This window comes from Triticum aestivum, chromosome 6D, assembly GCF_018294505.1.
Source record: "Triticum aestivum cultivar Chinese Spring chromosome 6D, IWGSC CS RefSeq v2.1, whole genome shotgun sequence".
Taxonomy (NCBI): domain Eukaryota; kingdom Viridiplantae; phylum Streptophyta; class Magnoliopsida; order Poales; family Poaceae; genus Triticum; species Triticum aestivum.
The window spans coordinates 78,888,027-78,897,709 of NC_057811.1; positions in this window are offsets into that span (position 1 = coordinate 78,888,027).

Below are 9,683 nucleotides of genomic sequence, written 5' to 3' on the forward strand. Positions count from 1 at the left end.
GCCTTCAACCGCCGCCGCGCGCCTCCAGCGCCTCCGGCGACCTCGCCTGCGCCGCCCCTCGCCGTCCAAGACCGTCGAACCCCGTCGCCTTCTCCCGTGCTCTCCGTCGCCTCGCCGACGTCCTCCGGCGCCGCCCCGCCCTCTGGCCGCCGTCGTCGGCCGCCTCGTCGCCGGATCCGGCGGGTGGGACGAGATCCACCCGCCCGGCCATCCAAACGCGTTCCCCCGTGCCATACGCCTCCATCCCGGATCGTCCCGTCCACTTTGTCCCCAGGATGAGATTTCCACTAAGTCCTAGTTTTTGCATATTAGGTGTGCATGTTCTTCACATCATAACTTCTTTCTCGGTGCTGCGATTTGTGCATATAATATATATAAATGTTCGTTATGAGATGCTCTTCATTTTGTTCCACTGTGCCATGCTTGTTTGTGTTCATATTGATGCCCTAATCATCGTTGCAAGAGTGCTATATGCTGTTAACTGCTGTCAGTTTACAGAACTTGGTGATTTGTCTTTTTCATTGCATTTTGTGTGTGCATCCTATGAGCATGAGCTCTATATGTATTTTGAACTACATCATGCCATCTTTACAGTGGTGCTTGTCTTGTATTTTTATGGTCTATTTTGTGACTAGCACAAGCATGCAAAGTAGCTTCCATGATGTTGCTGATTTCTGTGACTTAGTATTTCTGCCAAGTCCGAGTCTGTTATGTTGTGATGCCATGTAAACCTGCTGCTACAAGTCATTCTGTACATAATATGGGGATGGTCACTAAGGATGTTTTGTTACACATGTTATGCTCTATCCATCGATGTCCTTTTTTGCATTTATAGCCTGCTGTAGCTTGTTGTAATCGTGCTCCAAACTTGTCAAATAATGTTGCTGTCAGCCTGTTAACATGAAGTTCGTTATTGCCATGTGTTTTGCTAGTGATCCATCTACCCTATGACTATGCTATTGCCATGCTTAGCTTCATATTTATGCCATATTACTGTTGGTTACCTTGTCATGTCATGTATTGCTCTGTGGTGAGTAGTTCAAGCTCACCAACATGTATACTTATCGTTGTTTCTGCCATGTATCTGAATCTGTTTTTGAAACTTGCTACGTTTACATGGGTGCCATCATATCTTCTGTGCCTTTTTGGCTCGTGATCAGTAAGGAACTTTTGTTCTACGAAATTAGTAGAATCAGGCCATGCCTTTGGTTGCCATGATAAGTTCCTGTAGCATGTTGTTTGATAGCTCTAAACTTTGCAACCTGATGTTATTTCTGCCATGTCCTGGAATTCTGCCAAGTATGTGAACCTGTTATTATTTTCAATCTTGCCATGTCCTTTTGAGCATGTTATAGTGTTTTCTGGAGATAGCTCAGTGTTCATGTTTTGTCATATTTTACCTGTACATTATGTCCATGCCATTTGTTTTCATGTTGAGGTGCTGTAGAATATTCTCATGATGCTTGCAATATGCCTAGTTGCTGTTATGGACAGATTGTTGTTATATCTTGTTTGGAGTGTATGTGTTGCACCGTTGCTCCGTTTTGAGCATGTTCTATATCAAACTTGCTTAGTTTTGCATGTAGTTTCATGTTACCTTGTTGCATCCTTGTTTTGAGGTGTTTGCTTGATGTTTGAATGCATTTTTGCATCAATGCCATGCTTATCTTGTTTTGCTCATATCTTCTAGGCCGTAGCTCCGAATCTAATGAACTTTATATGTAACTTGACTAGAATTTTGTGTAGATCATCTTGGTGCATCTTAACTTGCTTTTTAAAAACTTGAACATAAGGCTTATTCAGATCTGGACCAATTTCGAAATTTGCATATGAGGACTTACCGGATTTGCTATATGTTGTTTCCGGCCTCATTTAAACTTGCTTTGATGTGTTGTTCTTGTATGCATCATCTCTTGCCATGAGTAGCTTCATATAGCCTTGTCATGCATCATACTTGATTGAGCTTCATGCCTTGTTCATGTGTGTTGTGTTTACCATGTTGTGTGCTTCTTCTCGATAGTTCCCGTGTCGTTGCGATCGTGAGGATTCGTTCGTCTTCGTGGCTTCATCTTCTTCATGGACTCGTTCTTCTTCCTAGCGGGATTTCAGGCAAGATGACCATCACCTTGGATCTCATTACTATCATTGCTATGCTAGTTGCTTCGTTCTATCGCTATGTTGCGCTACCTATTCACTTGCTCTTCAAGCCTCCCAAATTGCCATGAACCTCTAACCTTTGTCACCCTTCCTAGCAAACCGTTGTTTGGCTATGTTACTGCTTTGCTCAGCCCCTCTTATAGCGTTGCTAGTTGCAGGTGAAGATGAAGATTGCTCCATGTTGGATTATGTTTATGTTGGGATATCACAATATCTCTTATATTATTAATGCATCTATATACTTGGTAAAGGGGGGAAGGCTCGGCCTTATGCTTGGTGTTTTGTTCCACTCTTGCCGCCCTAGTTTCCGTCATACCGGTGTTATGTTCCTTGATCTTTGCGTCCCATACGCGGTTGGGTGATTTATGGGACCCCCTTGACAGTTCGCTTTGAATAAAACTCTTCCAGCAAGGCCCAACCTTGGTTTTACATTTGCCTCACCTCGCCTTTTTCCCTTGGGAGTCGCGCATCCCGAGGGTCATCTTTATTTTAACCCCCCGGGCCAGTGCTTCTCTAAGTGTTGGTCCGAACTAAGTAGACTGTGGGGCCCCCTCATGGAAACTCGAGGTCTGGTTTTACTCGTAGGATGTCTCATCTAGTGTTTCCCTGAGAACGAGATATGTGCAGCTCCTATCGGGATTGTCGGCACATCGGGCGGCTTTGCTGGTCTTGTTTTACCATTGTCGAAATGTCTTGTAACCGGGATTCCGAGACTGATCGGGTCTTCCCGGGAGAAGGAATATCCTTCGTTGACCGTGAGAGCTTATTATGGGCTAAGTTGGGACACCCCTGCAGGGTATAAACTTTCGAGAGCCGTGCCCGCGGTTATGTGGCAGATGGGAATTTGTTAATATCCGGTTGTAGAGAAATTTACACTTGACCTTAATTAAAACCCATCAACCGCGTGTGCAGCCGTGATGGTCTCTTCTCGGCGGAGTCCGGGAAGTGAACACGGTTTCTGGGGTATGTTTGACGTAAGTAGGAGTTCAGGATCACTTCTTGATCATTGCTAGTTTCACGACCGTTCCGTTGCTTCTCTTCTCGCTCTTATTTGCGTATGTTAGCCACCATACATGCTTAGTCGTTGCTGCAACCTCACCACTTATCTTTCCATACCCTTTAAGCTTTGCTAGTCTTGATACCCATGGTAATGGGATTGCTGAGTCCTCGTGGCTCACAGATTACTACAACACCAGTTGCAGGTACAGGTTTTGCGATGATCATGACGCGAGAGCGATGTTACTTGTTTTGGAGTTCTTCTTCTGTTTCTTCTTTGATCAGGGGATAGGCTCCAGGTCGGCAGCCTAGGCTAGCAGGGTGGATGTCGTTTGAGCTTCTGTTTATGTTTCATCCGTACTCGAATGTTGATCATGTGTTTGATGTATTGATGTATTCCTGCGGCATTTGTATGCCTTGTATGTATCCCCATCTATTATGTAATGTTGATGTAATGATATCCACCTTGCAAAAGCGTCTTCAAGATGTGCTTCTATCCTTGGTGGGACCTTCGAGTTCCTTTAGGATAGGGTCGCATCTTGGGCGTGACACGGAGCCGCCGCCGTCTCCTGTTCTTCATCGGGAGGCCGGATGTAGAGTCCGTTTGGTGCTCCGGAGAGGGGGGTCTTTGATTTTCATCATCACCAACCCTTCTCCATCGCCAATTCCATGATGCTCCCCACCGGGAGTGAGTAACTCCTTCGTAGGCTCGCTGGTCGGTGAGGAGTTGGATGAGATTCATCATGTAATCTAGTTAGTTTTGTTAGAGCTTGATCCCTAGTATCCACTATGTTCTGAGATTGATGTTGCTATGACTTTGCCATGCTTAATGCTTGTCACTTTGGGCCCGGGTGCCCTGATTTCGTATCTGAACCGTTTATGTTATCACCATTATATCCATGTTTAGATCCGATCTTGCAAGTTATAGTCACCTACTACGTGTTATGATCCGGCAACCCCAGAGTGACAATAGTCGGGACCACTCCCGGTGATGACTGTAGTTTGTGGAGTTCATGTATTCACCGTGTGTTAATGCTTTGTTCCGGTTCTCTATTAAAAGGAGGCCTTAATTGTTGAGGAACACAGTATTTCAAAAAAATTCCTACGATCACGCACGATCTATCTAGGAGATTGATACGTCTCCAACGTATCTATAATTTTTGATTGTTCCATGTTGTTTTATTATCAATCTTGGATGTTTTATAATCATTTTATATCATTTTTTGGTACTAACCTATTGACATAGTGCCAAGTGCCTGTTGCTATTTTTCCAAGTTTTTTACATCGCAGGAAATCAATATCAAACGAAGTCCAAATGACACGAAACACCACGATGATGTTTTATGGGCCAGAAAGAATGCAATGGGCCCTCGTTGCACCTGGGGGGTGCCCCGAGGGGGGAACAACCTCCAGGCGCGCCCTGGTGGGTTATGCGCTCCTCGGGTGCCCCCCGGACCGCCTCTTTGCTCTATAAGTACCACAATATTCCAGAAACCCTAGAACAAGCGTCGAAATATTCATCCAGCCGCCGCAGAGTCCAGAACCACCAGATCCAATCTAGACACCATCACGGAGGGGTTCACCACTTCCATTGGTGCCTCTTCGATGATGCGTGAGTAGTTCTTTGTAGACCTTCGGGTCCGTAGTTAGTAGCTAGATGGCTTTCTCTCTCTCTCTCTCTTGCTGGATTCTCAATACAATGGTCTCTTGGAGATCCATATGATGTAACTCTTTTGTGGTGTGTTTGTTGGGATCTGATGAACTTTGAGTTTATGATCAGTCATATCTTTTTTATATCCATGAAAGTTATTTGAGTTTCTTTGATCTCTTGTATGCATGATCTCTTATAGCCTCGTATTTCTTCTCCGATATTTGGGTTTTGTTTGGCCAACTTGATCTATTTATCTTGCAATGGGAAGAGGTCCCCGGTAGTGGGTTCGATCTTACGGTGCTCGATCTCAGTGACAGAAGGGGAAACGACACGTACGTATCGTTGCTACTAAGGATAAAAAGACGAGATCTATATCTACCGCCATATAGATAAACAGATCTTGTCTACATCATGTCATCGTTATTATTGCATTACTCCGTTTTTCCATGAACTTAATACACTAGATGCATGCTGGATAGTGGTCGATGTGTGGAGTAATAGTAGTAGATGCAGGCAGGAGTCAGCCTACTAATCTTGGACGTGATGCCTATGTAATGATCATTGCCTGGATATCGTCATATTTATTTGAAGTTCTATTAATTGCCCAACAGTAATTTGTTTACCCACCGTTTGCTACTTTTCTCGAGAGAACCCACTAGTGAAACCTACGGTCCCCGGGTCTTCTTTCTCATATATTTGGCTTGCGATCTACTTTTCCTTTGCACTTTTATTCAGATCTATTAAACCAAAAAATACAAAAATACCTTGCTGCACTTTATTTATTTGTGATCTATTATTTCAATCTATTACAATTTACCTCACGTCCGCTTGCCAATTTCTGGCGCCGTTACCCGAAAGGGATTTGTCGTGGAATAGTCATGGCAGATGTCCTAGTGTGAGGACTTAGTCATGGAGCCATCACAACTAGGTTAGCTTAAAGGGGTTGAACGGGACAAAGGACACAGGGAATTCATACTGGTTTGGCCCCTTGCTGTGAAGGTAAAGCCTAGTCCAGTTTGAGGTGGTATTGATTATGCCTCGATTACCAGGGAGCGAATACGCTTGACCTACTTTTCGATCTCTTCTTTCTTGTCCTAAACCACCGCCAGGTCGTCCCTTTATATACACAGGTTGACGCCCCGCGGCTCACAGAATCCCGACTGGTTCATAAACGTGTCCGGCTCGGTATCTACTCTTTCATACCTTACAATACAAGTCATACACATATGGCGGTTTACATCTACGGGCCCAAACCCGCCTTTGGGCTTTGGGCCTTCTTAGTAAATCTCCTTCGTAAGTCTTCATGGGCTTCAATACTGGTAAATCGCCATGAGTATAACCTGGCCCCTCCTGGGCAGTTTATACTCAATAGTTATATCCCCAACATTAGGCCCCAGATTGATTATCTCTGCAAACCTTATAACTCACCATGACGTCAACTCTTCGGATCATGGTAATTCGCCGTGACGTCATCTGTAATTAAATCTGCACTAGACCCAAATCTTTGTATATATACCTTTCTTTTTAATGGAGACCCGACAATCAAGGCAGTCATAATATTAGATGCCCATTTTTCGGCCTTCTCGATTTTCGCGCCTGTCATTCATCCTTTCCCTTATAAAGAGGGCCAGGGGTCCCTTTCACTTTTCCCCCTTGGCCTCTTCGTCTTCATCTTCCACCTTGCGACATCCTGCGCCCGAGCCCAGCCGTCGCCATCGATCTTCACCTCTGCTTCAACGTCGGCCGCTGCATCAACCTGACTGGTCCAGATTCCACTCGCGCGCCTCCGCCGAGCAACAACCTCGGTAAGCTCTTCCTCTTCCCCCTCCGTAAATCTCATTAGGGTTACACAAGTTCATGGAAGCTCGTCGCTGTTCTTCGCTGTAGCACAAATACTCAATTCAAACTTGATACTTTTCCTATGCGGCAATAGCCATAGTTCCTTTTTCCTCGTCAGAGCGTCTCTTTTTGAATAGAAAATCCAATTTGGACCTTATGAACTGCTCAAGCACCAATATTTAGGTCTGAATCTATTTTCATTTCCTGACACACGGTAGATCCAAAATTGTGATATTAATCTGTGAAACCTGTTTTTCATTACTTAGCAATTTTCCATCTTCAGATCTATACTTTCAATGTCTGTACAGGCGGTTTAACTCAAAAAATAATAACCCGCCAGGCACCATTAGTCCCCTCTTAAACCGCCAATAGTTCATCTCTGTAATTTGATAACGTTAATCTCTGGTTTAACACTTATACATGCTTCATCACTGTCTGCCTCTTAACCTCCAGCGGATTAACCATGAACCTTTAAGCCGGCATACATTTTTCTTTCAGGTCCTCGAACAAATGGCCAAGTCCTTTTACTCCTGTAACTGGGTTCAATCCCGGATTACAGAGGAAGATCTGAACAATTGTGTCGCCACTGGCGCCTTAGCCAAAAAGGAAGATATCCACTAGAGGGCTCCCGGCTTAGAAAATCCTCCTGAACCCAAGGATGGGGAAGTGATCGTTTTTGTTGACCATATGAGTCAAGGGTTCAGCCCTCCCGGATCAAATTTTTTCCGTGATGTGCTTAATTTCCTCCAACTTCACCCTCAAGATATTGGACCTAACTCCATGTCCAACATTTGCAATTTTCAAGTGTTTAGTGAAGCTTACCTTCAAGAGGAGCCCACCGTGACCTGTTCAGAGATTTCTACTATTTAAACCGCCGTACGGAATTTGTGGACGGGCCCAATACTGAACTCGGCGGGGTTTCAATTCAAAAGAGAAAAGATGTCAGCTTCCCTCACGCTAATTATCATAGCCACCCCAAAGATTGGAATCAGACTTGGTTCTATTGCCGAGATACATCTCCAGCTGGCGAAAATCCTCTGTCGGTGTCGTGGAATTGTCACGACAGATGTCCTCGTGCTAGGACTTAGTCGTGGAGCCATCGCAACTAGGAAGCTTGAAGGGGTTAATGCGGGACCAGGAACACGAGGGTTTATACTGGTTCGGCCCCTTACGGTGAAGGTAAAGCCTACGTCCAGTTTGAGGTGGTATTGATTAGGGTTACGATCACCAGGGAGCTAAAATGTTATGCCCGGTTCTCGATGAGATTGTTCTCTGCTCTAAACTGCTGCCGGGTCGTCCCTTTATATAGGGAGGCTGACGCCCTGCAGCTCTCAGAGTCCCGGCCGGCTCATAAGAGTGTCCGGCTCGGACTCTCAACTATTCTTGCCTTACACTACAAGTTCTACCATAATAATGATTGTAACTACGGGCTTTAAGCCATATCCAGGTCTTAAGCCCATCTTTGGCCCACCGTCTTTAAGCTTGGCACCGGGCTTCTGGCAATGACCCTACGAGTAACCCGGCCCTTCCTGGCGGGTGACTCTAACGTCTATATCCTCAACATTAGGCCCCAGATTGATTTGAGCCGGCTCATGTCAATCTTCCATTCCTTCAACAGAAAAACTCTGGCTTACAATTGTGTGAAGGCCATAACCCGGCGTGACATCATCCTCTGGACTCCGGATAATCCGCCGTGACGTCATCTTCCATTAAGCCCGTTTTTTACTCTGCCAGATTCGCAACGGATCATTACATTTACTGTCATCCCAAAAATCGAGGCATTGCGTGGGGAGATAACCACGCCACGGTCTCCTTGATTCTCGCGCCCGCTTTACGAGCTCGCCTTATAAATAGGCCGGCCCGACGGGCCTTTCTCACTCTCCTTCCTCTGTCGTCTCCTTCCTCTCACTGCCCCGTGCTGCTCGAGCTCCGCCGCCGTCGCCGCCGCGGGTCTTCTCGTCGTCACCAGCTCAGGCCGCTGCATCACCCTGATCGGACCAGAGAAACGCGACAAACTCCGCAGCTCTCCAGCTCCCGTAAGTCCTGCTTGTCCTGTAGAATGGATCTGTCGTAGGGTTCGTCCGCGTTCTTCGTGTTCGTCGCCATTGCCACAAACTCCGGTAGTTTTCTTTCTTACTGCTCCTTTTGATCTTAGATCTGCATAGAACTATTGCGGTGACTGTTTAGCACCCATTTTACACGCAAGCAGCTCTCTTTTTACTGCATAGGAACTTTGTTTGAGCCCAAGAACTCCCTCGCTTCTGTTTCTAGGTCTAGAAATTGTTCTTTTGCCCGACCATTTTGATCCAAAAAAGTTACTGCAATGTGTGAAACCTGTTTTACCACACTTAGTAAAAAACTGCAATCATTGAATCTCGGCGGTTTATAGTTCCGGTTTAAAGAAACCAGGCGCCGTAGAATCGTCCGGCTTAAAGAAAGCCATGCGCCATAAAAATTTCCGGCTTAGCTGTGATAAGGCCTGTAGACGATCAAATTACTCTCAATCCCTCGGCGGCTTAAATAGCCCGATGCACTTAAGTGTATACCATTAGTCCCCTTCATAAGCCGCCACCTTGACATTGAACTTGTAGATTTCCTCCGGCTCATAATTAACCCGGACATTTTTTCCTTTTATCATAGACTGCCGACTTTCACCATGCCTCCCAAAGCCCCCAAAGCTTCCATCACTTGCAACTGGATGAAGTCCAATGTCACCAGTGAGAGACTAGCAGATTTTGTTAAGTCCGGATACCTGCCCAAGAAAGATGTCATGTCCTACCGTGCCCCTGACCCGTCAGAAGAGAGACCACAGCCAAAGGACGGGAAGGTAGTGATTTTTGCGGATCACATGAGCCGGGGCTTCGCACCGCCTGGCTCAAAGTTTTTTAGGGACGTTCTAAACTTCTTCGACTTGCGGCCTCAAGATATAGGACCCAACTCAGTGTCCAACATCTGCAATTTCCAAGTCTTCTGCGAGGTTTACCTTGGAGAAGAACCTAGTCTGCTGCTCTTCAGAGAGCTTTTTTATTTGAACCGTCAG